Source organism: Pseudophryne corroboree, unplaced genomic scaffold, assembly GCF_028390025.1.
Source record: "Pseudophryne corroboree isolate aPseCor3 unplaced genomic scaffold, aPseCor3.hap2 scaffold_223, whole genome shotgun sequence".
NCBI classification, from domain to species: Eukaryota; Metazoa; Chordata; class Amphibia; order Anura; family Myobatrachidae; genus Pseudophryne; species Pseudophryne corroboree.
The window spans coordinates 910,198-935,043 of record NW_026968879.1 but is presented as its reverse complement, the minus strand read 5'-3'; the positions used below and the strand labels follow the sequence as shown (position 1 = coordinate 935,043).

General features: G+C 49.0%; 24 non-coding genes and 3 pseudogenes across 24 annotated transcripts; 21 read left to right on the top strand and 6 right to left on the bottom strand.

Annotated features, from left to right (window-relative positions):
- LOC135008896 (U1 spliceosomal RNA) lies at nucleotides 1-179 on the bottom strand (annotated as a pseudogene).
- A 3,761-nt stretch (nucleotides 180-3,940) lies between these two features.
- LOC135008553 (U1 spliceosomal RNA) lies at nucleotides 3,941-4,104 on the top strand. The gene has a single exon (XR_010208208.1). It is a non-coding gene; the product is annotated as a U1 spliceosomal RNA (small nuclear RNA).
- Nucleotides 4,105-4,256: 152 nt separating this feature from the next.
- On the top strand, nucleotides 4,257-4,419 carry LOC135008790 (U1 spliceosomal RNA). Its single transcript, XR_010208437.1, has one exon. It is a non-coding gene; the product is annotated as a U1 spliceosomal RNA (small nuclear RNA).
- A 671-nt stretch (nucleotides 4,420-5,090) lies between these two features.
- Nucleotides 5,091-5,254, top strand: LOC135008619 (U1 spliceosomal RNA). The gene has a single exon (XR_010208272.1). It is a non-coding gene; the product is annotated as a U1 spliceosomal RNA (small nuclear RNA).
- Nucleotides 5,255-5,406: 152 nt separating this feature from the next.
- LOC135008860 (U1 spliceosomal RNA) lies at nucleotides 5,407-5,570 on the top strand. Its single transcript, XR_010208478.1, has one exon. It is a non-coding gene; the product is annotated as a U1 spliceosomal RNA (small nuclear RNA).
- A 670-nt stretch (nucleotides 5,571-6,240) lies between these two features.
- LOC135008789 (U1 spliceosomal RNA) lies at nucleotides 6,241-6,404 on the top strand. The gene has a single exon (XR_010208436.1). It is a non-coding gene; the product is annotated as a U1 spliceosomal RNA (small nuclear RNA).
- A 151-nt stretch (nucleotides 6,405-6,555) lies between these two features.
- Nucleotides 6,556-6,719, top strand: LOC135008880 (U1 spliceosomal RNA). Its single transcript, XR_010208493.1, has one exon. It is a non-coding gene; the product is annotated as a U1 spliceosomal RNA (small nuclear RNA).
- A 4,978-nt stretch (nucleotides 6,720-11,697) lies between these two features.
- LOC135008959 (U5 spliceosomal RNA) lies at nucleotides 11,698-11,813 on the bottom strand. Its single transcript, XR_010208559.1, has one exon. It is a non-coding gene; the product is annotated as a U5 spliceosomal RNA (small nuclear RNA).
- A 275-nt stretch (nucleotides 11,814-12,088) lies between these two features.
- Nucleotides 12,089-12,204, bottom strand: LOC135008940 (U5 spliceosomal RNA). The gene has a single exon (XR_010208541.1). It is a non-coding gene; the product is annotated as a U5 spliceosomal RNA (small nuclear RNA).
- A 274-nt stretch (nucleotides 12,205-12,478) lies between these two features.
- LOC135008919 (U5 spliceosomal RNA) lies at nucleotides 12,479-12,594 on the bottom strand. Its single transcript, XR_010208521.1, has one exon. It is a non-coding gene; the product is annotated as a U5 spliceosomal RNA (small nuclear RNA).
- A 286-nt stretch (nucleotides 12,595-12,880) lies between these two features.
- Nucleotides 12,881-12,996, bottom strand: LOC135008923 (U5 spliceosomal RNA). The gene has a single exon (XR_010208524.1). It is a non-coding gene; the product is annotated as a U5 spliceosomal RNA (small nuclear RNA).
- A 270-nt stretch (nucleotides 12,997-13,266) lies between these two features.
- LOC135008912 (U5 spliceosomal RNA) lies at nucleotides 13,267-13,382 on the bottom strand. Its single transcript, XR_010208514.1, has one exon. It is a non-coding gene; the product is annotated as a U5 spliceosomal RNA (small nuclear RNA).
- Nucleotides 13,383-13,526: 144 nt separating this feature from the next.
- LOC135008775 (U1 spliceosomal RNA) lies at nucleotides 13,527-13,689 on the top strand. The gene has a single exon (XR_010208422.1). It is a non-coding gene; the product is annotated as a U1 spliceosomal RNA (small nuclear RNA).
- Nucleotides 13,690-14,360: 671 nt separating this feature from the next.
- On the top strand, nucleotides 14,361-14,524 carry LOC135008593 (U1 spliceosomal RNA). Its single transcript, XR_010208247.1, has one exon. It is a non-coding gene; the product is annotated as a U1 spliceosomal RNA (small nuclear RNA).
- A 152-nt stretch (nucleotides 14,525-14,676) lies between these two features.
- Nucleotides 14,677-14,839, top strand: LOC135008848 (U1 spliceosomal RNA). The gene has a single exon (XR_010208473.1). It is a non-coding gene; the product is annotated as a U1 spliceosomal RNA (small nuclear RNA).
- A 671-nt stretch (nucleotides 14,840-15,510) lies between these two features.
- Nucleotides 15,511-15,674, top strand: LOC135008976 (U1 spliceosomal RNA). Its single transcript, XR_010208576.1, has one exon. It is a non-coding gene; the product is annotated as a U1 spliceosomal RNA (small nuclear RNA).
- Nucleotides 15,675-15,826: 152 nt separating this feature from the next.
- LOC135008863 (U1 spliceosomal RNA) lies at nucleotides 15,827-15,989 on the top strand. Its single transcript, XR_010208481.1, has one exon. It is a non-coding gene; the product is annotated as a U1 spliceosomal RNA (small nuclear RNA).
- Nucleotides 15,990-16,660: 671 nt separating this feature from the next.
- On the top strand, nucleotides 16,661-16,824 carry LOC135008588 (U1 spliceosomal RNA). Its single transcript, XR_010208242.1, has one exon. It is a non-coding gene; the product is annotated as a U1 spliceosomal RNA (small nuclear RNA).
- A 3,240-nt stretch (nucleotides 16,825-20,064) lies between these two features.
- LOC135008938 (U1 spliceosomal RNA) lies at nucleotides 20,065-20,228 on the top strand. The gene has a single exon (XR_010208539.1). It is a non-coding gene; the product is annotated as a U1 spliceosomal RNA (small nuclear RNA).
- A 152-nt stretch (nucleotides 20,229-20,380) lies between these two features.
- Nucleotides 20,381-20,516, top strand: LOC135008836 (U1 spliceosomal RNA; annotated as a pseudogene).
- Nucleotides 20,517-21,214: 698 nt separating this feature from the next.
- LOC135008592 (U1 spliceosomal RNA) lies at nucleotides 21,215-21,378 on the top strand. The gene has a single exon (XR_010208246.1). It is a non-coding gene; the product is annotated as a U1 spliceosomal RNA (small nuclear RNA).
- A 152-nt stretch (nucleotides 21,379-21,530) lies between these two features.
- Nucleotides 21,531-21,693, top strand: LOC135008746 (U1 spliceosomal RNA). The gene has a single exon (XR_010208394.1). It is a non-coding gene; the product is annotated as a U1 spliceosomal RNA (small nuclear RNA).
- A 674-nt stretch (nucleotides 21,694-22,367) lies between these two features.
- On the top strand, nucleotides 22,368-22,531 carry LOC135008551 (U1 spliceosomal RNA). Its single transcript, XR_010208206.1, has one exon. It is a non-coding gene; the product is annotated as a U1 spliceosomal RNA (small nuclear RNA).
- Nucleotides 22,532-22,683: 152 nt separating this feature from the next.
- Nucleotides 22,684-22,846, top strand: LOC135008882 (U1 spliceosomal RNA). The gene has a single exon (XR_010208495.1). It is a non-coding gene; the product is annotated as a U1 spliceosomal RNA (small nuclear RNA).
- Nucleotides 22,847-23,520: 674 nt separating this feature from the next.
- Nucleotides 23,521-23,684, top strand: LOC135008671 (U1 spliceosomal RNA). The gene has a single exon (XR_010208324.1). It is a non-coding gene; the product is annotated as a U1 spliceosomal RNA (small nuclear RNA).
- A 152-nt stretch (nucleotides 23,685-23,836) lies between these two features.
- Nucleotides 23,837-23,972, top strand: LOC135008835 (U1 spliceosomal RNA; annotated as a pseudogene).
- Nucleotides 23,973-24,670: 698 nt separating this feature from the next.
- LOC135008683 (U1 spliceosomal RNA) lies at nucleotides 24,671-24,834 on the top strand. The gene has a single exon (XR_010208335.1). It is a non-coding gene; the product is annotated as a U1 spliceosomal RNA (small nuclear RNA).
- Nucleotides 24,835-24,846: the final 12 nt, after the last annotated feature.

Here is a 24,846-nt window from a genome sequence, read left to right as displayed (position 1 = left end):
GCAGGGCATGGTGGCCTTTTGCGGTGCTTGGATGACCCCTAGTTCGCATTAAATAATGCAGTCGAGTTTCCCACATTTGGGGAAATCACAGGGGTGAGCATACCCAGAATGCAATGAATGAACCGCACCCTGGGAGAACAGTCTTCATGACCATGGTATCTCCTATGCAAAATAAGTATGATTTGGGATAGGGCTGGGGAGGGCCGCTGCTCAGGCACATCTCTGTCAAGTAAAGGAGATTCAACTGAGGCAGCACAAGGGAACTCTCATCTGGGGACAACAACTGCAGGGAGAACACATATTTTCAGATGAACATGGGAGGGCAGAAGGCTGCCTAATACTGAAGCACCCCCAAACAACAAACCAAATGCAACAACTAGTGCAAGCATTCCTGGGGGAAGGCCTGCAGCAGATGGATTTGCATATGGCGATGTCATCCAAGCAGTGGGTCAAAGTTGGCTTCAACCCTCGTCTGCATATGAAAAGAGAAAAGGGGCGTGCAGGGCATGGCGGCCTTTTGCGGCACTTGGATGACCCCTAGTTCGCATTAAACACCTCCACCCTCCGTCGGTGTGGGGCTCATGTTGGCTATGCCCCAGCCCCTGAAGGATTCAAGCTGATTTCTTGCAGCAGCTGGGCACTGTAACAGCTCCAGAGCTGCTCTGTAAGGCAAGTAAAAGGGTGTGGGCCCTGCAGCACTACCTGTAGTTCGCATTGTGCGAGACCCCTAGTTCGCATTAAACACCCCCACCCTCCTTCGGTGTGGGGCTCATGTTGGCCATGCCCCAGCCCCTGAAGCATTCACGCTGATTTCTTGCAGCAGCTGGGCACTGTAACAGCTCAAGAGCTGCTCTATAAGGCAAGTAAAAGGGTGTGGGCCCTGCAGCACTACCTGTAGTTTGCATTGTGCATTGGAAGGCACAAAGTAAGCAGACGGGAGGAGAAGTCAGGATAGTGCACAAGGGTATAGACGGGAGGGGCTCAAGAAAAAAGAAGTGGAAACAGACAGCAAACTAGGCTTCCAATGCACAATGCAAACTACAGGTAGTGCTGCAGGGCCCACACCCTTTTACTTGCCTTACAGAGCAGCTCTGGAGCTGTTTAATCACTCGATTGGATTTTTCTGCCAGCATAATTTTTCTCTTACGTCCTAGAGGATGCTGGGGACTCCGTAAGGATAGACGGGCTCCGCAGGAGACATGGGCACTTTAAGAAAGACTTTAGATCTGGGTGTGCACTGGCTCCTCCCTCTATGCCCCTCCTCCAGACCTCAGTTTACTACTGTGCCCAGAGGAGACTGGGTGCTTTTCAGGGAGCTCTCCTGAGTTTCCTGACAGAAAGTATATTTGTTAGATTTTTTTATTTTCAGGGAGCCTGCTGGCAACAGACTCCCTGCATCGAGGGGCGGAGGGGAGAGATGCACACCTACTTCTGTGAGTTGATAGGCTCTGCTTCTTAGGCTACTGTACAGCATTAGCTCCAGAGGGATCGGTACGCAGGTCTCACCCTCGCCGTCCGTCCCAGAGCCGCGCCGCCGTCCCCCTCGCAGAGCCGGAAGATAGAAGCCGGGTGAGTATGAGAAGAAAAGAAGACTTCAGAGGCGGCGGAAGACTTCATGATCTTCACTGAGGTAACGCACAGCAGTAAAGCTGTGCTCCATTGCTCCAATACACCTCACACACGGCAGTCAGTGTAAGGGTGAAGGGCGCAGGGGGGACGCCCTGGGCAGCAATATAGACCTCTCTTTGGCAAAATAAATATATATGCAGCTAGGCACTGTATATATATATAAGAGCCCCCGCCATTTTTTTACTATATTTCAGCGGGACAGAAGCCCGTCGCTGAGGGGGTGGGGCTTCTCCCTCAGCACTCACCAGCACCATTTTCTCCACAGCACCGCTGAGGGGAAGCTCCACGGACTCTCCCCTGCTTATACCACGGTAGAAAGAGGGTCTTAAAGAAGAGGGGGGCACATAATTAGGCGCATATATATATGGAAATACAGCGCTACTGGGTAAACATAAAATTATTGTGTTTTTTTCCTGGGTCATATAGCGCTGGGGTGTGTGCTGGCATACTCTCTCTCTCTGTCTCTCCAAAGGGCCTTGTTGGGGAACTGTCCTCAGATAAGAGGATTCCCTGAGTGTATGGTGTGTCGGTACACGTGTGTCGACATGTCTGAGGTAGAAGGCTCTCCTAGAGAGGAGCAGGAGCAAATTAATGTGGTGTCTCCATCGACAACGCCGACACCTGACTGGATGGATATGTGGAATGTTTTAAGTGCTAATGTAAACTTATTACACAAGAGATTAGACAAAGCTGAAGCTAGGGAACAGTCAGGGAGTCAACCCATGCCTGTCCCTATGTCGCAGGGACCTTCGGGGTCTCAAAAGCGCCCACTATCCCAAATAGTTGACACAGATACCGACACAGATTCTGACTCCAGTGTCGACTACGATGATGCAAAGTTACAGCCAAAATTGGCTAAATGTATTCGATATATGATTATTGCAATAAAAGATGTTTTGCACATCACAGAGTCCCCTGTCCCTGACACGAGGGTACACATGTATAAGGGAAAGAAACCTGAGATAACCTTTCCCCCCTCACATGAGTTGAACGAATTATGTGAAAAAGCTTGGGAATCTCCAGACAAAAAGCTGCAGATTCCCAAAAGGATTCTTATGGCGTATCCTTTCCCGCCAATGGACAGGATACGGTGGGAATCCTCCCCTAGGGTGGATAAAGCATTGACACGCTTATCCAAAAAGGTAGCGCTGCCATCCCAGGATACGGCTACCATCAGGGACCCTGCTGACTGCAAGCAGGAGGTTACCCTAAAGTCCATTTACACACATTCTGGTACCTTACTCAGACCGGCAATTGCGTCGGCCGGGGTTGTAGCGCGGTGGCAGCATGGACAGATACCTTATCAGCAGAGATTGAGACCCTAGATAAGGATGCTATGTTATTGACCATAGGGCATATAAAAGATGCTGTCCTATATATGAGAGATGCTCAAAGTGACATTAGTCTACTGGGTTCTAGAATAAACGCTATGTCGATTTCTGCTAGACGAGTCCTATGGACCCGGCAATGGACAGGTGATGCCGACTCAAAAAGGCATATGGAGGTTTTACCTTACAGGGGTGAGGAATTGTTTGGGAAAGGTCTCTCGGACCTAGTCTCCACAGCTACAGCTGGTAAATCAAATTTTTTGCCTTATATTCCATCACAGCCTAAGAAAGCACCACATTATCAAATGCAGTCCTTTCGATCACAGAGAAACAAGAAAGTACGAGGTGCGTCCTTTCTTGCCAGAGGTAAGGGCAGAGGGAAGAAGCTGCACAACACAGCTAGTTCCCAGGAACAGAAGTCCTCCCCGGCCTCCACAAAATCCACCGCATGACGCTGGGGCTCCGCTAAAGGAGTCCGCCCAGTTGAGGGCACGTCTTCGAGTTTTCAGCCACATCTGGGTTCATTCGCAGGTGGATCCCTAGGCAATAGAAATTGTTTCTCAGGGTTACAAGCTGAAATTCGAAGAGGTGCCTCCTCGCCGGTTTTTCAAATCGGCCCTACCATCTTCTCCCCAGGAAAGGGAGATAGTGTTAAATGCAATTCACAAATTGTATCTTCAACATATGCAGATGAGGGTTCCAGCCAACTTTGGCCCACTGCTTGGATGACATCACCGTATGTAAATCCGTCTTCTGCAGACCTTCTCCCAGGAATGCTTGTACTAGTTGTTGCATTTGGTTTGTTGTTTGGGCGTGCTTCAGTATTAGGCAGCCTTCTGCCCTCCCATGTTCATCTGAAAATATGTGTTCTCCCGGCAGTTGTTGTCCCCAGATGAGAGTTCCCTTGTGCTGCCTCAGTTGAATCTCCTTTACTTGACAGAGATGTGCCTGAGCAGCGGCCCTCCCCAGCCCTATCTCAAATCATACTTATTTTGCATAGGAGATACCATGGTCATAAAGATTGTTCTCCCAGGGTGAGGTTCATTCATTGCATTCTGGGTATGCTGACCCCTGTGATTTCCCCAAATGTGGGAAACTCAACTGCATTATTTGTGGTAGTGGGGGACTGTGTTTGTGTTTTCCTCTTGTCAGCTCTGGTAAAAGTCAGATTTCTTTGTCTCAGATCTTCCTCTAGCCTTGTTCTTCTTTCGAGAGTTCCATTGTGCTGCCTCAGTTTGATCTCCTTCACTTGACAGGGGGGTACCCGAGCAGCGACCCTCCCCAGCTCTAGCCCAACTCCTACATACCTGCCAGGTGAGATACTATGATCATGAAGGTGCTTCTCCCAGGGCAAGGCTCACCCATTGCACTCTGGGTGTGCTGCTCCTGCGATTTCCCCAAATGTGGGAAACTTGACTGCATAATTTGTGTTTCCCCTGGTCGGCTCTCGTATAATTCAGATCTCTTTGTCTCAGGTCTCTCTCCAGCCTAGTTTGCTGTCTGTTTCCACTTCTGTTTTCTTGAGCCGCTCCCTTCTATGCCCTTGCGCACTATCCTGACTTCTCCCGTCTGCTTACTTTGTGCCTTCCAACGCACAATGCGAACTACAGGTAGTGCTGCAGGGCCCACACCCTTTTACTTGCCGTACAGAGCAGCTCTGGAGCTGTTACAGTGCCCAGCTGCTGCAAGAAATCAGCTTGAATGCTTCAGGGGCTGGGGCATAGCCAACATGAGCCCCACACCGAAGGAGGGTGGAGGTATTTAATGCGAACTAGGGGTCATCCAAGCACCGCAAAAGGCCGCCATGCCCTGCATAACCCTTTTCTCTTTTCATATGCAGATGAGGGTTCCAGCCAACTTTGGCCCACTGCTTGGATGACATCACCGTATGCAAATCCGTCTTCTGCAGACCTTCTCCCAGGAATGCTTTTACTAGTTGTTACATTTGGTTTGTTGTTTGGGGGTGCTTCAGTATTAGGCAGCCTTCTGCCCTCCCATGTTCATCTGAAAATATGTGTTCTCCCTGCAGTTGTTGTCCCCAGATGAGAGTTCCCTTGTGCTGCCTCAGTTGAATCTCCTTTACTTGACAGAGATGTGCCTGAGCAGCGGCCCTCCCCAGCCCTATCCCAAATCATACTTATTTTGCATAGGAGTTTCCATGGTCATGAAGATTGTTCTCCCAGGGTGAGGTTCATTCATTGCATTCTGGGTATGCTGACCCCTGTGATTTCCCCAAATGTGGGAAACTCGACTGCATTAATTGTGGTAGTGGGGGACTGTGTTTGTGCTTTCCTCTGGTCAGCTCTGGTAAAAGACAGATTTCTTTGTCTCAGATCTTCCTCTAGCCTTGTTCTTTTTTCGAGAGTTTCCTTGTGCTGCCTCAGTTGGATCTCCTTCACTTGACAGGGGGGTGCCCGAGCAGCGACCCTCCCCATCTCTAGCCCAACTCCTACTTACCTGCCAGGTGAGATACTATGATCATGAAGGTGCTTCTCCCAGGGCAAGGCTCACCCATTGCACTCTGGGTGTGCTGCTCCTACGATTTCCCCAAATGTGGGACCCTTGACTGCATAATTTGTGTTTCCTCTAGTCGGCTACTCGTATAATTCAGATCTCTTTGTCTCAGGTCTCTCTCCAGCCTAGTTTGCTGTCTGTTTCCACTTCTCTTTTCTTGAGCCGCTGCCTTCTATGCCCTTGTGCACTCTCCTGACTTCTCCTGTCTGCTTACTTTGTGCCTTCCAACGCACAATGCAAACTACAGGTAGTGCTGCAGGGCCCACACCCTTTTACTTGCCTTTCAGAGCAGCTCTGGAGCTGTTACAGTGCCCAGCTGCTGCAAGAAATCAGCTTGAATGCTTCAGGGGCTGGGGCATAGCCAACATGAGCCCCACACCGACGGAGGGTGGAGGTGTTTAATGCGAACTAAGGGTCATCCAAGCGCCGCAAAAGGCCGCCATGCCCTGCATACCCCTTTTCTCTTTTCATATGCAGATGAGGGTTCCAGACAACTTTGGCCCACTGCTTGGATGACATCACCGTATGCAAATCCGTCTTCTGCAGACCTTCCCCCAGGAATGCTTGTACTAGTTGTTGCATTTGGTTTGTTGTTTGGGGTGCTTCAGTATTAGGCAGCCTTCTGCTCTCCCATGTTCATCTGAAAATATGTGTTCTCCCTGCAGTTGTTGTCCCCAGATGAGAGTTCCCTTGTGCTGCCTCAGTTGAATCTCCTTTACTTGACAGAGATGTGCCTGAGCAGCGGCCCTCCCCAGCCCTATCCCAAATCATACTTATTTTGCATAGGAGATACCATGGTCATGAAGATTGTTCTCCCAGGGTGAGGTTCATTCATTGCATTCTGGGTATGCTGACCCCTGTGATTTCCCCAAATGTGGGAAACTCGACTGCATTATTTGTGGTAGTGGGGGACTGTGTTTGTGCTTTCCTCTGGTCAGCTCTGGTAAAAGTCAGATTTCTTTGTCTCAGATCTTCCTCTAGCCTTGTTTTTTTTCGAGAGTTTCCTTGTGCTGCCTCAGTTGGATCTCCTTCACTTGACAGGGGGGTATCCGAGCAGCGACCCTACCCAGCTCAAGCCCAACTCCTACTTACCTGCCAAGTGAGATACTATGATCAGGAAGGTGCTTCTACCAGGGCAAGGCTCACCCATTGCACTCTGGGTGTGCTGCTCCTACGATTTCCCCAAATGTGGGACACTTGACTGCATAATTTGTGTTTCCTCTGGTCGGCTACTCGTATAATTCAGATCTCTTTGTCTCAGGTCTCTCTCCAGCCTAGTTTGCTGTCTGTTTCCACTTCTCTTTTCTTGAGCCCCTGCCTTCTATGCCCTTGTGCACTCTCCTGACTTCTCCTGTCTGCTTACTTTGTGCCTTCCAACGCACAATGCAAACTACAGGTAGTGCTGCAGGGCCAACACCCTTTTACTTGCCTTACAGAGCAGCTCTGGAGCTGTTACAGTGCCCAGCTGCTGCAAGAAATCAGCTTGAATGCTTCAGGGGCTGGGGCATAGCCAACATGAGCAGCAAGATGCAGCACTGGACTATTAGTAATGTACTGTTGTATGCTGAGCACCACAATGCAGCACAAGACAATGAGCAGTGATACTGAGCACTGATGAGGATACTACAGAGAACTGACACTGAGCAGGAGAGACACACTACTAGTATTACTGAGCAGCAATAAGTAACCACTGATACTGGGCACTGATATTGAGATTTCCACTGAGAGAACATAGCCACGTCCTCTCCGCTCTCTCTTCAATGCACGAGTAAAAATGGCGGCAACGCGCAGCTCTTTATATGGAATCCGAATCTCGCGAGAATCCGACAGCGGGATGATGACATTTTCCCTTGTTCAGGTTTTCCGAGTCAGGCGGGAACAACCGAGCCTGCCTCGGACCAGTGTAAACCACGTGGAGTTCGTCGGGAATTCGGTTCTCGGAGAACCGAACCCGCTCCTCTATATATACTATATTACTATGTTACTGTAGTATACAGAACACCACAATGCAATGAGCAGTGATAGTGAGCACTGATGAGGATACTAGAACTGACACTGAGCAGCAAGATGCAGCACTGGACTATTAGTAATGTACTGTAGTATGCTGAGCACCACAATGCAGCACAAGACAATGAGCAGTGATACTGAGCACTGATGAGGATACTACTGAGAACTGACACTGAGCAGGAGAGACACACTACTAGTATTACTGAGCAGCAATAAGTAACCACTGATACTGAGCACTGATATTGAGATTTCCACTGAGAGAACATAGCCACGTCCTCTCCGCTCTCTCTTCAATGCACGAGTAAAAATGGCAGCAACGCGCAGCTCTTTATATGTTACAGTGCCCAGCTGCTGCAAGAAATCAGCTTGAATGCTTCAGGGGATGGGGCATGGCCAACATGAGCCCCACACCAAAGGAGGGTGGGGGTGTTTAATGCAAACTAGGGGTCATCCAAGCACTGCAAAAGGCCGCCATGCCCTGCATGCCCCTTTTCTCTATGGAATCCGAATCAGCATGAATGCTTCAGGGGATGGGGCATGGCCAACATGAGCCCCACACCAAAGGAGGGTGGGGGTGTTTAATGCGAACTAGGGGTCATCCAAGCACTGCAAAAGGCCGCCATGCCCTGCATGCCCCTTTTCTCTTTTTATATGCAGATGAGGGTTCCAGCCAACTTTGGCCCACTGCTTGGATGACATCACCGTATGCAAATCCTTCTGCTGCAGACCTTCCCCCAGGAATGCTTGTACTAGTTGTTGGATATGGTTTGATATTTGATGGTGCTTCAGTATTAGGCAGCCTTCCGCCCTCCCATGTTCATCTGAAAAGATGTGGTCTCCCTGCAGTTGTTGTCCCCAGACGAGAGTTCCCTTGTGCTTCCTCAGTTGAATCTCCTTAACTTGACGGGGGAGGGGCTGCCCGAGCTGCCACCCTCCCCAGCCCTATCCCAACTCATACTTATTTTACATATTAGATCTCTTGATCATGAAGATTGTTCTCACAGGGTGAGGTTCATCCATTATATTTTAAAATAGGAAGGTACAAATTACATATTTGAATTGCATCTATGTGCTGGATTCAAATGTCCCCCCCCCCCTTCCTTTCTCAATTGTGCCCGTCAGCAGCTATTCTAAGGTTGCTGCCAATGGGTGTGACACATTCATTTCTTCTGTGGGGTACACTGGACTCCACAAGGATTCACATTGGGGTGTAGAGTAGGATCTTGATCTGAGGCACCAACCGGCTCAAAGCTTTTGACTGTTCCCAAGAAGCTCAGTGCATTCTCCTCTATAACCCCGCTTCCATGAACAGGGAGCTCAGTTTGTAGTTGGTGCCTTCAGTAGCAGGCCAATTAACAGGGGCCTGCCTCAGGCAGCCTATTCTTAGCTATTAATTTTGACAAGAAAAGAAGAACTTGTTTTATGAGAATCTACAAGGGCTGCAGCAGGCTAGGTCTAATAGACATCTTTACTGCAGCTTCATCACTCCCAGCGGCGCTGTATACTCCCGTGCCCTGGTTGCTGGGTCACTGCAGCGGAGGCTCCGGTTTCATCCTAAGGTCAGTCACACACACACCACCCTTCCGGATCACGAGGCCGCTGATGAAGGGGAGCGAGGCCGTAGGGGGTGGGCCGTGTGCGCACTGCGGTGGACACTGATTACTGGGCAGCCGCTCCACTAGCCACCAGGTACAGTTAAGGAGCACAGGTCTGGGGGTTTTTCTCCTATATTAACCCAATTTTGTACTGCCCGCAGCGCATTGTGATAGGTAATAGGGCCTGATTCAGGTTGGATTGCAATCACAATAAGCGATCCAACTGCAAAAATTGCTAAGAGCATACGCATGTGCCTGCATTTTCTGCGGCACCCCGCAGAGAATGTGATCGCCTCTGCCTGTCAATCGGGGCGGGGAAGGGGGGGAGAGGTGGGTCAGCAACACTCCATTTCCAAGTCAGGGATGGAGCGGTGCGGGGGCAAGGCTTCAAAATGGGGTCTGCAACGGAGGAGACACAGGGGGCGTGGTCACAGCGGCTGTATGACATCACATTCAGCCGCTGTGATCACAAAAATGGTGGCGGCTTCCTGCGCGCACATACAGTCTGCACCAGCAGGAGCCTACACCATTTTTTATGATCACGCTGAACTGCAGTGCGACTGCAATTACAGCATGGTCAAGAAGGGAGGCGTCATGCTGGGTGGCCATGCCCTGTCACTGTGCAGGAGCCAGCACCGCTCACACACTAGTCCCCGGGTGCAGCCCCCAACCCCCGGGACACCCGGAGCAACAAAATGTAGATTCAGGCCACCAGGCCACGCCCCTACCTATGAAACCATGCCTCCTTTTTACCATTGCGCTGCTTATCTGCGCGCACTGCATTACAATCTCCCTCGCCACCTCTCTGGGTGTCACCAGTGATAGTGACACCTCTGCCATGCTTGTAGCAGCTGGTCCTAAGATCTACGCCTCACACCCTGAGTGTTTGCCCTTGTGACTTGTTGATCATCATAGCGAAGCAGATGCTTACAGAAAACTGCAGGGGCTTAGATTGAAAATAAAAAAAATGATGGGTATAAGGTAGAGAGGAGCGGGTTCGGTTCTCCGAGAACCGAATTCCCCACGAACTCCACGTGGTTTACACTGGTCCGAGGCAGGCTCGGTTGTTCCCGCCTGACTCGGAAAACCTGAACAAGGGAAAATGTCATCATCCCGCTGTCGGATTCTTGCGAGATTCGGATTCCATAGAGAAAAGGGGCATGCAGGGCATGGCGGCCTTTTGCAGTGCTTGGATGACCCCTTGTTCGCATTAAACACCCCCACCCTCCTTTGGTGTGGGGCTCATGTTGGCCATGCCCCATCCCCTGAAGCATTCAAGCTGATTTCTTGCAGCAGCTGGGCACTGTAACAGCTCCAGAGCTGCTCTGTAAGGCAAGTAAAAGGGTGTGGGCCCTGCAGCACCACCTGTAGTTCGCATTGTGCGTTGGAAGGCACAAAGTAAGCAGACGGGAGGAGAAGTCAGGATAGTACACAAGGGCATCCTTTTCTCTTAGTCCGTAGAGGATGCTGGGGTCACATTAAGAACCATGGGGTATAGACGGGATCCGCAAGAGACATGGGCACTTTAAGACTTTCAAAGGGTGTGAACTGGCTCCTCCCTCTATGCCCCTCCTCCAGACTCCAGTTATAGGAACTGTGCCCAGGGAGACGGACATTTCGAGGAAAGGATTTATAGTTAAACTAAGGTGAGCATCTTACCAGCTCACACCTTAAGCATGCCGCAGAACGTGGCATTCAACAGAACACAAGCCAACGGCATGAACAATTGCAGCAAAAAGCTGACCAGAACCGTAACACAACATGTGTATAACCACAAGTAATAACTGCAGACACAGTATGGACTGGGACGGGTGCCCAGCATCCTCTACGTACTAAGAGAAAAGGATTTACCGGTAGGTATTAAAATCCTATTTTCTCATACGACCTAGAGGATGCTGGGGTCACATTAAGAACCATGGGGTTATACCAAAGCTCTTGAACGGGTGGGAGAGTGCGTACGACTCTGCAGCACCGAATGACCCAACTTGAGGTTATCATCAGCCAAGGTATCAAACTTGTAAAACTTAGCAAAAGTGTTTACTAAATAGCTGCTCGGCAAAGTTGCAATGCCGAGACTCCCCGACCAGCTGCCCAGGATGAACCCACCTTTCTAGTAGAATGGGTCTTCACCTAATTCAGTAACGGCAATCCTGCCGTGGAATGAGCATGCTGAATCTTACCACAGATCCAGCGCATAATGGTCTGCATGGAAGCAGGACACCCAATCATGTTGGGAGCATACAGGACAAACAGAGCCTCTGTTTTCCTAATCTGAACCGTTCTGGTGACATAAATTTTCAAAGTTCTGACCACAGCCAGAGACTTTGACTCAACGAAGGTGTCAGTGGCCAAAGGCACCATGTGGAAAGATGAACCACCTTCGGCAGAAATTGTTGACGTGTCCTCAATTCTGCTCTATCTTCATGAAAGATCAAATAAAGGCTCTTGTGATACTGCATGGTTTGTACTGTTTTCCATGTGCTCCCAGATCTTTCAAGCAAGTAGCATGGTCAAGAAAGTTCTGTTTGAAAAGAAACAAACATTTACTGTCATTGTTATGCAAATAAACTTACATTAAAGCTAACAAGAAAGCACACTCGTTCTGTCTTTAAACTGATAAAAGAAACCCCAATAATATGGGGCATGCAAAAATTGAGATAAAACTCAGTTTTGCTCCTCTCCACGGAAATCTTTAATAAAAGGCGAAATATTTGTTAGTTCTGAAGAGAAACCAGAGCATGACCAAGATTCCACCTGTCGCCTGAGTGCCATGCCAGCAGTTCTCATTCAGCTCAAAGTGAGCACCCAATTTGAATGAAAGAAAGCAGATTTCTCACCAGGCTTCCCCTTGCTATAAACATGGTTTGTACTCTTTTCCATGTGCTCCCAGATCTTTCAAACAATTAGTGTGGTCAAGAAAGTTCTGTTTGAAAAGAAACAAACATTTACTGTAATTTCTATGCAAATGATCTTACATTAAAGCACACTCGTTCTATCTTTAAACCAATAAAATAAAACCCCAATAAGATGGGGCATGCAAAAATTGAGATAAAACTCAGTTTTGCTCCTCTCCACGGAAATCTTTAGTAAAAGGCGAAAGATTTGTTCGTTCTGAAGAGAAACCACAGCATGACCAAGATTCTACCTGTCGCCTGAGTGCCATGCCAGCAGTCCTCATTCAGCTCAAAGTGAGCACCCAATTTGAAAGAAAGAAAGCAGATTTCTCACCAGGCTTCCCCTTGCTATAAACATGGTTTGTACTCTTTTCCATGTGCTCCCAGATCTTTCAAGCAATTAGTATAGTCAAGAAAGTTCTGTTTGAAAAGAAACAAACATTTACTGTCATTTCTACGCAAATGAGCTTACATTAAAGCACACTCGTTCTATCTTTAAACTGATAAAAGAAACCCCAATAAGACGGGGCATGCAAAAATTGAGATAAAACTCAGTTTTGCTCCTCTCCACGGAAATCTTTAGTAAAAGGCGAAAGATTTGTTCGTTCTGAAGAGAAACCAGAGCATGACCAAGATTCCACCTGTCGCCTGAGTGCCATGCCAGCAGTCCTCATTCAGCTCAAAGTGAGCACCCAATTTGAAAGAAAGAAAGCAGATTTCTCACCAGGCTTCCCCTTGCTATAAGCATGGTTTGTACTCTTTTCCATGTGCTCCCAGATCTTTCAAGCAATTAGTATGGTCAAGAAAGTTCTGCTTGAAAAGAAACAGACATTTATTGTCATTGTTATGCAAATATACTTACATTAAAGCTAACAAGAAAGCACACTCGTTCTGTCTTTAATCCGATAAAAGAAACCCCAATAATATGGGACATGCAAAAATTGAGATAAAACTCAGTTTTGCTCCTCTCCACGGAAATCTTTAGTAAAAGGCGAAAGATTTGTTCGTTCTGAAGAGAAACCAGAGCATGACCAAGATTCCACCTGTCGCCTGAGTGCCGTGCCAGCAGTCCTCATTCAGATCAAAGTGAGCGCCCAATTTGAAAGAAAGCAGATTTCTCACCTGTCTTCTCCTTGCTATAAGCATGGTTTGTACTGTATTCCATGTGCTCCCAGATCTTTCAAGCAAGTAGCATGGTCAAGAAAGTTCTGTTTGAAAAGAAACAAACATTTACTGTCATTTCTATGCAAATGAGCTTACATTAAAGCACACTCATTCTATCTTTAAACCGATAAAAGAAACCCCAAAAAGATGGGGCATGCAAAAATTGAGATAAAACTCGGTTTTGCTCCTCTCCACGGAAATCTTTAGTAAAAGGCGAAAGATTTGTTCGTTCTGAAGAGAAACCAGAGCATGACCAAGATTTTTATCTGAAAATATGTGTTCTCCCTGCAGTTGTTGTCCCCAGATGAGAGTTCCCTTGTGCTGCCTCAGTTGAATCTCCTTTACTTGACAGGGGGATGCTCGAGCAGCGACCCTCCCCAGCTCTAGCCCAACTCCTACTTACCTGCCAGGTGAGATACTATGATCATGAAGGTGCTTCTCCCAGGGCAAGGCTCACCCATTGCACTCTGGGTGTGCTGCTTCTGCGATTTCCCCAAATGTGGGAAACTTGACTGCATAATTTGTGTTTCCCCTGGTCGGCTCTCGTATAATTCAGATCTCTTTGTCTCAGGTCTCTCTCCAGCCTAGTTTGCTGTCTGTTTCTACTTCTCTTTTCTTGAGCCGCTCCCTTCTATGCCCTTGCGCACTATCCTGACTTCTCCCGTCTGCTTACTTTGTGCCTTCCAACGCACAATGCAAACTACAGGTAGTGCTGCAGGACCCACACCCTTTTACTTGCCTTACAGAGCGTCTCTGGAGCAGTTACAGTGCCCAGCTGCTGCAAGAAATCAGCTTGAATGCTTCAGGGGCTGGGGAATAGCCAACATGAGCCCCACACCGAAGGAGGGTGGAGGTGTGTAATGCGAACTAGGGGTCATCCAAGCGCCGCAAAAGGCCGCCATGCCCTGCACGCCCCTTGTCTCTTTTCATATGCAGACGAGGGTTGAAGCCAACTTTGACCCACTGTTTGGATGACATCACCATATGCAAATCCATCTGCTGCAGGCCTTCCCCCAGGAATGCTTGCACTAGTTGTTGCATTTGGTTTGTTGTTTGGGGGTGCTTCAGTATTAGGCAGCCTTCTGCCCTCCCATGTTCATCTGAAAATATATGTTCTCCCTGCAGTTGTTGTCCCCAGATGAGAGTTCCCTTGTGCTGCCTCAGTTGAATCTCCTTTACTTGACAGAGATGTGCCTGAGCAGCGGCCCTCCCCAGCCCTATCCCAAATCATACTTATTTTGCATAGGCGATACCATGGTCATGAAGATTGTTCTCCCAGGGTGAGGTTCATTCATTGCATTCTGGGTATGCTGACCCCTGTGATTTCCCCAAATGTGGGAAACTCGACTGCATTATTTGTGGTAGTGGGGGACTGTGTTTGTGCTTTCCTCTGGTCAGCTCTGGTAAAAATCAGATTTCTTTATCTCAGATCTTCCTCTAGCCTTGTTCTTCTTTCGAGAGTTCCCTTGTGCTGCCTCAGTTGGATCTCTTTCACTTGACAGGGGGGTGCCCGAGCAGCGACCCTCCCCAGCTCTAGCCCAACTCCTACTTACCTGCCAGGTGAGATACTATGATCATGAAGGTGCTTCTCCCAGGGCAAGGCTCACCCATTGCACTCTGGTTGTGCTGCCCCTGTGATTTCCCCAAATGTGGGAAACTTGACTGCATAATTTGTGTTTCCCTTGGTCGGCTCTCGTATAATTCAGATCTCTTTGTCTCAGGTCTATCTCCAGCCTAGTTTGCTGTCTGTTTCCACTTCTCTTTTCTTGAGCCGCTCCCTTCTATGCCCTTGCGCACTATCCTGACTTCTCCCGTCTGCTTACTTCGTGCCTTCCAACGCACAATGCAATCTACAGGTAGTGCTGCAGGGCCCACACCCTTTTACTTGCCTTACAGAGCAGCTCTGGAGCAGTTACAGTGCCCAGCTGCTGCAAGAAATCAGCTTGAATGCTTCAGGGGCTGGGGCATAGCCAACATGAGCCCCACACCGAAGGAGGGTGGAGGTGTGTAATGCTAACTAGGGGTCATCCAAGCGCCGCAAAAGGCCGCCATGCCCTGCACGCCCCTTTTCTCTTTTCATATGCAGACGAGGGTTGAAGCCAACTTTGACCCACTGCTTGGATGGCATCACCATATGCAAATCCATCTGCTGCAGGCCTTCCCCCAGGAATGCTTGCACTAGTTGTAGCATTTGGTTTGTTGTTTGGGGGTGCTTCAGTATTAGGCAGCCTTCTGCCCTCCCATGTTCATCTGAAAATATGTGTTCTCCCTGCAGTTGTTGTCCCCAGATGAGAGTTCCCTTGTGCTGCCTCAGTTGAATCTCCTTTACTTGACAGAGATGTGCCTGAGCAGCGGCCCTCCCCAGCCCTATCCCAAATCATACTTATTTTGCATAGGAGAGACCATGGTCTTGAAGATTGTTCTCCCAGGGTGAGGTTCATTCATTGCATTCTGGGTATGCTGACCCCTGTGATTTCCCCAAATGTGGGAAACTCAACTGCATTATTTGTGGTAGTGGGGGACTGTGTTTGTGCTTTCCTCTGGTCAGCTCTGGTAAAAGTCAGATTTCTTTGTTTCAGTTCTTCCTCTAGCCTTGTTCTTCTTTCGAGAGTTCCCTTGTGCTGCCTCAGTTGGATCTCCTTCACTTGACAGGGGGGTGCCCGAGCAGCGACCCTCCCCAGCTCTAGCCCAACTTCTACTTACCTGCCAGGTGAGATACTATAATCATGAAGGTGCTTCTCCCAGGGCAAGGCTCACCCATTGCACTCTGGATTTGCTGCCCCTGCGATTTCCCCAAATGTGGGAAACTTGACTGCATAATTTGTGTTTCCCCTGGTCGGCTCTCGTATAATTCAGATCTCTTTGTCTCAGGTCTCTCTCCAGCCTAGTTTGCTGTCTGTTTCCACTTCTCTTTTCTTAAGCCGCTCCATTCTATGGCCTTGCGCACTATCCTTACTTCTCCCGTCTGCTTACTTTGTGCCTTCCAATGCACAATGCAAACTACAGGTAGTGCTGCAGGGCCCACACCCTTTTACTTGCTTTACAGAGCAGCTCTGGAGCTGTTACAGTGCCCAGCTGCTGCAAGAAATCAGCTTGAATGCTTCAGGGGCTGGGGCATAGCCAACATGAGCCCCACACCGAAGGAGGGTGGAGGTGTTTAATGCGAACTAGGGGTCATCCAAGCGCCGCAAAAGGCAGCCATGCCCTGCACACCCCTTTTTTATTTTCATATGCAGACGAGGGTTGAATCCAACTTTGACCCACTGCTTGGATGACATCACCATATGCAAATCCGTCTGCTGCAGGCCTTCCCCCAGGAATGCTTGCACTAGTAGTTGCATTTGGTTTGTTGTTTGGGGGTGCTTCAGTATTAGGCAGCCTTCTGCCCTCCCATGTTCATCTGAAAATATGTGTTCTCCCTGCAGTTGTTGTCCCCAGATGAGAGTTCCCTTGTGCTGCCTCAGTTGAATCTCCTTTACTTGACAGAGATGTGCCTGAGCAGCGGCCCTCCCCAGCCCTATCCCAAATCATACTTATTTTGCATAGGAGATACCATGGTCATGAAGATTGTTCTCCCAGGGTGAGGTTCATTCATTGCACTCTGGGTATGCTGACCCCTGTGATTTCCCCAAATGTGGGAAACTCGACTGCATTATTTGTGGTAGTGGGGGACTGTGTTTGTGCTTTCCTCTGGTCAGCTCTGGTAAAAGTCAGATTTCTTTGTCTCAGATCTTCCTCTAGCCTTGTTCTTCTTTCGAGAGTTCCCTTGTGCTGCCTCAGTTGGATCTCCTTCACTTGACAGGGGGTGCCCGAGCAGCAATCCTCCACAGCTCTAGCCCAACTCCTACTTACCTGCCAGGTGAGATACTATGATCTTCACTGTTAGGGCAATCAGGATGTGGAATTCCCTGCCAGGGAAGGTGGTAATGGCGGACTCTGTAATTGGATTTAAAAAAGGAATGGATACATTTCTGAATGAAAAAGCTATCCAAGGTTATAATACTTAAAATATCAACATGGTTAATCCGGGGGTAACATGAGTTATAGTAGCTAACTAGTCATAAAACATTATTCAGCAAGTATGTAGAATCATCACAACTTAAAACAGGTTGAACACGATGGGCAATTTGCCTCTATTCAACCTCAAAAACTATGTTACCATATGTTACTATATTACTATGTTACTGTAGTATACAGAACACCACAATGTAATGAGCAGTGATAGTGAGCACTGATGAGGATACTAGAACTGACACTGAGCAGCAAGATGCAGCACTGGACTATTAGTAATGTACTGTAGTATGCTGAGCACCACAATGCAGCACAAGACAATGAGCAGTGATACTGAGCACTGATGAGGATACTACTGAGAACTGACACTGAGCAGGAGAGACACACTACTAGTATTACTGAGCAGCAATAAGTAACCACTGATACTGAGCACTGATATTGAGATTTCCACTGAGAGAACATAGCCACGTCCTCTCCGCTCTCTCTTCAATGCACGAGTAAAAATGGCGGCAACGCGCAGCTCTTTATATGGAATCCGAATCTCGCGAGAATCCGACAGCGGGATGATGACATTTTCCCTTGTTCAGGTTTTCCGAGTCAGGCGGGAACAACCGAGCCTGCCTCGGACCAGTGTAAACCACGTGGAGTTCGTCGGGAATTCGGTTCTCGGAGAACCGAACCCGCTCCTCTATATATACTATATTACTATGTTACTGTAGTATACAGAACACCACAATGCAATGAGCAGTGATAGTGAGCACTGATGAGGATACTAGAACTGACACTGAGCAGCAAGATGCAGCACTGGACTATTAGTAATGTACTGTAGTATGCTGAGCACCACAATGCAGCACAAGACAATGAGCAGTGATACTGAGCACTGATGAGGATACTACTGAGAACTGACACTGAGCAGGAGAGACACACTACTAGTATTACTGAGCAGCAATAAGTAACCACTGATACTGAGCACTGATATTGAGATTTCCACTGAGAGAACATAGCCACGTCCTCTCCGCTCTCTCTTCAATGCACGAGTAAAAATGGCAGCAACGCGCAGCTCTTTATATGGAATCCGAATCTCACGAGAATCTGACAGCGGGATGATGACATTTTCCCTTGTTCAGGTTTTCCGAGTCAGGCAGGAACAACCGAGCCTGCCTCGGACCAATGTAAACCACGTGGAGTTCGTGGGGAATTCGGTTCTCGGAGAACCGAACCCGCTCCTCTCTACCTTATACCCATCAATTGTTTTTATTTTCAATCTAAGCCCCTGCAGTTTTCTGTAAGCATCTGCTTCGCTATGATGATCAACAAGTCACAAGGGCAAACACTCAGGGCTTGAGGCGTAGATCTTAGGACCAGCTGCTACAAGCATGGCAGAGGTGTCACTATCACTGGTGACACCCAGAGAGGTGGCGAGGGAGATTGTAATGCAGTGCGCGCAGATAAACAGCGCAATGGTAAAAAGGAGGCATGGTTTCATAGGTAGGGGCGTGGCCTGGTGGCCTGAATCTACATTTTGTTGCTCCGGGTGTCCCGGGGGTTGGGGGCTGCACCCGGGGACTAGTGTGTGAGCGGTGCTGGCTCCTGCACAGTGACAGGGCATGGCCACCCAGCATGACGCCTCCCTTCTTGACCATGCTGTAATTGCAGTCGCACTGCAGTTCAGCGTGATCATAAAAAATGGTGTAGGCTCCTGCTGGTGCAGACTGTAGAGAAAAGCTGCTGTGACCACGCCCCCTGTGTCTCCTCCGTTGCAGACCCCATTTTGAAGCCTTGCCCCCGGACTAAGAGAAAAGAATGCCCTTGCACACTATCCTGACTTCTCCTCCCGTCTGCTTAATTTGTGCCTTCCAACGCACAATGCGAACAACAGGTGGTGCTGCAGGGCCCACACCCTTTTACTTGCCTTACAGAACAGCTCTGGAGCTGTTACAGTGCCCAGCTGCTGCAAGAAATCAGCTTGAATGCATCAGGGGATGGGGCATGGCCAACATGAGCCCCACACCAAAGGAGGGTGGAGGTGTTTAATGCGAACTAGGGGTCATCCAAGCACTGCAAAAGGCCGCCATGCCCTGCATGCCCCTTTTCTCTTTTCATATGCAGATGAGGGTTCCAGTCAACTTTGGCCCACTGCTTGGATTTACATCACCGTATGCAAATCCGTCTGCTGCAGACCTTCCCCCAGGAGTGCTTGTACTAGTTGTTGCATATGGGCCCTCATTCCGAGTCGTTCGCTCTGTAAATTTCATCGCATCGCAGTGAAATTCTGCTTAGTACGCATGCGCAATATTCGCACTGCGACTGCGCCAAGTAATTTTACAATGAAGAAAGTATTTTTACTCACGGCTTTTTCTTCGCTCCGGCGATCGTAATGTGATTGACAGGAAATGGGTGTTACTGGGCGGAAACAGGCCGTTTTATGGGCGTGTGGGAAAAAACGCTACAGTTTCCGGAAAAAACGCAGGAGTGGCCGGAGAAACGGGGGAGTGTCTGGGCGAACTCTGGGAGTGTTTGTGACGTCAAACCAGGAACGACAAGCACTGAACTGATCGCAGATGCCGAGTAAGTCTGAAGCTACTCTGAAACTGCTAAGTAGTTTGTAATCGCAATATTGCGAATACATCGGTCGCAATTTTAAGAAGCTAAGATTCACTCCCAGTAGGCGGCGGCTTAGCGTGTGTAACTCTGCTAAAATCGCCTTGCGAGCGATCAACTCGGAATGAGGGCCATGGTTTGATATTTGATGGTGCTTCAGTATTAGGCTGCCTTCCGCCCTCCCATGTTCATCTGAAAAGATGTGGTCTCCCTGCAGTTGTTGTCCCCAGATGAGAGTTCCCTTGTGCTGCCTCAGTTGAATCTCCTTTACTTGACAGAGATGTGCCTGAGCAGCGGCCCTCACCAGCCCTATCCCAAATCATACTTATTTTGCATAGGAGATACCATGGTCATGAAGATTGTTCTCCCAGGGTGAGGTTCATTCATTGCATTCTGGGTATGCTGACCCCTGTGATTTTCCCAAATGTGGGAAACTCGACTGCATTATTTGTGGTAGTGGGGGACTGTGTTTGTGCTTTCCTCTGGTCAGCTCTGGTAAAAGTCAGAATTCTTTGTCTCAGATCTTCCTCTAGCCTTGTTCTTCTTTCGAGAGTTCCCTGGTGCTGCTTCAGTTGGATCTCCTTCACTTCACAGGGGGGAACCCGAGCAGCGACCCTCCCCAGCTCTAGCCCAACTCCTACTTACCTGCCAGGTGAGATACTATGATCATGAAGGTGCTTCTCCCAGGGCAAGGCTCAACCATTGCACTCTGGGTGTGCTGCTCCTGCGATTTCCCCAAATGTGGGAAACTTGACTGCATAATTTGTGTTTCCCCTCGTCGGCTCTCGTATAATTCAGATCTCTTTGTCTCAGGTCTCTCTCCAGCCTAGTTTGCTGTCTGTTTCCACTTCTCTTTTCTTGAGCCGCTCCCTTCTATGCCCTTGCGCACTATCCTGACTTCTCCCGTCTGCTTACTTCGTGCCTTCCAACGCACAATGCGAACTACAGGTAGTGCTGCAGGGCCCACACCCTTTTACTTGCCTTACAGAGTAGCTCTGGAGCAGTTACAGTGCCCAGCTGCTGCAAGAAATCAGCTTGAATGCTTCAGGGGCTGGGGCATAGCCAACATGAGCCCCACACCGAAGGAGGGAGGAGGTGTGTAATGCAAACTAGGGGTCATCCAAGCGCTGCAAAAGGCCGCCATGCCCTGCACGCCCCTTTTCTCTTTTCATATGCAGACGAGGGTTGAAGCCAACTTTGACCCACTGCTTGGATGACATCACCATATGCAAATCCATCTGCTGCAGGCCTTCCCCCAGGAATGCTTGCACTAGTTGTTGCATTTGGTTTGTTGTTTGGGGGTGCTTCAGTATTAGGCAGCCTTCTGCCCTCACATGTTCATCTGAAAATATGTGTTCTCCCTGCAGTTGTTGTCCCCAGATGAGAGTTCCCTTGTGCTGCCTCAGTTGAATCTCCTTTACTTGACAGAGATGTGCCTGAGCAGCGGCCCTCCCCAGCCCTATCCCAAATCATACTTATTTTGCATAGGCGATACCATGGTCATGAAGATTGTTCTCCCAGGGTGAGGTTCATTCATTGCATTCTGGGTATGCTGACCCCTGTGATTTCCCCAAATGTGGGAAACTCGACTGCATTATTTGTGGTAGTGGGGGACTGTGTTTGTGCTTTCCTCTGGCCAGCTCTGGAAAAAGTCAGATTTCTTTGTCTCAGATCTTCCTCTAGCCTTGTTCTTCTTTCGAGAGTTCCCTTGTGCTGCCTCAGTTGGATCTCTTTCACTTGACAGGTGGGTGCCCGAACAGCGACCCTCCCCAGCTCTAGCCCAACTCCTACTTACCTGCCAGGTGAGATACTATGATCATGAAGGTGCTTCTCCCAGGGCAAGGCTCACCCATTGCACTCTGGGTGTGCTGCCCCTGCGATTTCCCCAAATGTGGGAAACTTGACTGCATAATTTGTGTTTCCCTTGGTCGGCTCTCGTATAATTCAGATCTCTTTGTCTCAGGTCTCTCTCCAGCCTAGTTTGCTGTCTGTTTCCACTTCTCTTTTCTTCAGCCGCTCCCTTCTATACCCTTGTGCACTATCCTGACTTCTCCTCCCGTCTGCTTACTTTGTGCCTTCCAATGCACAATGCAAACTACAGGTAGTGCTGCAGGGCCCACACCCTTTTACTTGCCTTACAGAGCAGCTCTGGAGCTGTTACAGTGCCCAGCTGCTGCAAGAAATCAGCTTGAATGCTTCAGGGGATGGGGCATGGCCAACATGAGCCCCACACCAAAGGAGGGTGGAGGTGTTTAATGCGAACTAGGGGTCATCCAAGCACCGCAAAAGGCCGCCATGCCCTGCACGCCCCTTTTCTCTTTTCATATGCAGATGAGGGTTGAAGCCAACTTTGACCCACTGCTTGGATGACATCACCGTATGCAAATCCGTCTTCTGCAGAACTTCCCCCAGGAATGCTTGCACTAGTTGTTGCATTTGGTTTGTTGTTTGGGGGTGCTTCAGTATTAGGCAGCCTTCTGCCCTCCCATGTTCATCTGAAAATATGTGTTCTCCCTGCAGTTGTTGTCCCCAGATGAGAGTTCCCTTGTGCTGCCTCAGTTAAATCTCCTTTACTTGACAGAGATGTGCATGAGCAGCGGCCCTCCCCAGCCCTATTCCAAATCATACTTATTTTGCATAGGAGATACCATGGTCATGAAGATTTTTCTCCCAGGGTGAGGTTCATTCATTGCATTTTGGGTATGCTGACCCCTGTGATTTCCCCAAATGTGGGAAACTCAGCTGCATTATTTGTGGTAGTGGGGGACTGTGTTTGTGCTTTCCTCTGGTCAGCTCTGGTAAAAGTCAGATTTCTTTGTCTCAGATTTTCCTCTAGCCTTGTTCTTCTTTCGAGAGTTCCCTTGTGCTGCCTTAGTTGGATCTCCTTCACTTTACAGGGGGGTACCCGAGCAGCGACCCTCCCCAGCTCTAGCCCAACTCCTACTTACCTGCCAGGTGAGATACTATGATCATGAAGGTGCTTCTCCCAGGGCAAGGCTAACCCTTTCCACTCTGGGTGTGCTGCTCCTGCGATTTCCCCAAATGTGGGAAACTTGACTGTATAATTTGTGTTTCCCCTGGTCGGCTCTCGTATAATTCAGATCTCTTTGTCTCAGGTCTCTCTCCAGCCTAGTTTGCTGTCTGTTTCCACTTCTCTTTTCTTGAGCCGCTCCCTTCTATGCCCTTGCGCACTATCCTGACTTCTCCTCCTGTCTGCTTACTTTGTGCCTTCCAACGCACAATGCGAACTACAGGTAGTGCTGCAGGGCCCACACCCTTTTACTTGCCTTACAGAGCAGCTCTGGAGCTGTTACAGTGCCCAGCTGCTGCAAGAAATCAGCTTGAATGCTTCAGGGGCTGGGGCATAGCCAACATGAGCCCCACACCAAAGGAGGGTGGAGGTGTTTAATGCAAACTAGGGGTCAGCCAAGCGCCGCAAAAGGCCACCATGCCCTGCACGCCCCTTTTCTCTTTTCATATGCAGACGAGGGTTGAAGCCAACTTTGACCCACTGCTTGGATGACATCACCATATGCAAATCCATCTGCGGCAGGCCTTCCCCCAGGAATGCTTGCACTAGTTGTTGCATTTGGTTTGTTGTTTGGGGGTGCTTCAGTATTAGGCAGTCTTCTGCCCTCCCATGTTCATCTGAAAATATATGTTCTCCCTGCAGTTGTTGTCCCAAGATGAGAGTTCCCTTGTGCTGCCTCAGTTGAATCTCCTTTACTTGACAGAGATGTGCATGAGCAGCGGCCCTCCCCAGCCCTATTCCAAATCATACTTATTTTGCATAGGAGATACCATGGTCATGAAGATTTTTCTCCCAGGGTGAGGTTCATTCATTGCATTTTGGGTATGCTGACCCCTGTGATTTCCCCAAATGTGGGAAACTTGACTGCATTATTTGTGGTAGTGGGAGACTGTGTTTGTGCTTTCCTCTGGTCAGCTCTGGTAAAAGTCAGATTTCTTTGTCTCAGATCTTCCTCTAGCCTTGTTCTTCTTTCAAGAGTTCCCTGGTGCTGCCTCAGTTGGATCTCCTTCACTTCACAGGGGGGAACCCGAGCAGCGACCCTCCCCAGCTCTAGCCCAACTCCTACTTACCTGCCAGGTGAGATACTATGATCATGAAGGTGCTTCTCCCAGGGCAAGGCTCAACCATTGCACTCTGGGTGTGCTGCTCCTGCGATTTCCCCAAATGTGGGAAACTTGACTGCATAATTTGTGTTTCCCCTCGTCGGCTCTCGTATAATTCAGATCTCTTTGTCTCAGGTCTCTCTCCAGCCTAGTTTGCTGTCTATTTCCACTTCTCTTTTCTTGAGCCGCTCCCTTCTATGCCCTTGCGCACTATCCTGACTTCTCCCGTCTGCTTACTTCGTGCCTTCCAACGCACAATGCGAACTACAGGTAGTGCTGCAGGGTCCACACCCTTTTACTTGCCTTACAGAGTAGCTCTGGAGCAGTTACAGTGCCCAGCTGCTGCAAGAAATCAGCTTGAATGCTTCAGGGGCTGGGGCATAGCCAACATGAGCCCCACACCGAAGGAGGGTGGAGGTGTGTAATGCGAACTAGGGGTCATCCAAGCGCTGCAAAAGGCCGCCATGCCCTGCACGCCCCTTTTCTCTTTTCATATGCAGACGAGGGTTGAAGCCAACTTTGACCCACTGCTTGGATGACATCACCATATGCAAATCCATCTGCTGCAGGCCTTCCCCCAGGAATGCTTGCACTAGTTGTTGCATTTGGTTTGTTGTTTGGGGGTGCTTCAGTATTAGGCAGCCTTCTGCCCTCACATGTTCATCTGAAAATATGTGTTCTCCCTGCAGTTGTTGTCCCCAGATGAGAGTTCCCTTGTGCTGCCTCAGTTGAATCTCCTTTACTTGACAGAGATGTGCCTGAGCAGCGGCCCTCCCCAGCCCTATCCCAAATCATACTTATTTTGCATAGGCGATACCATGGTCATGAAGATTGTTCTCCCAAGGTGAGGTTCATTCATTGCATTCTGGGTATGCTGACCCCTGTGATTTCCCCAAATGTGGGAAACTCGACAGCATTATTTGTGGTAGTGGGGGACTGTGTTTGTGCTTTCCTCTGGTCAGCTCTGGA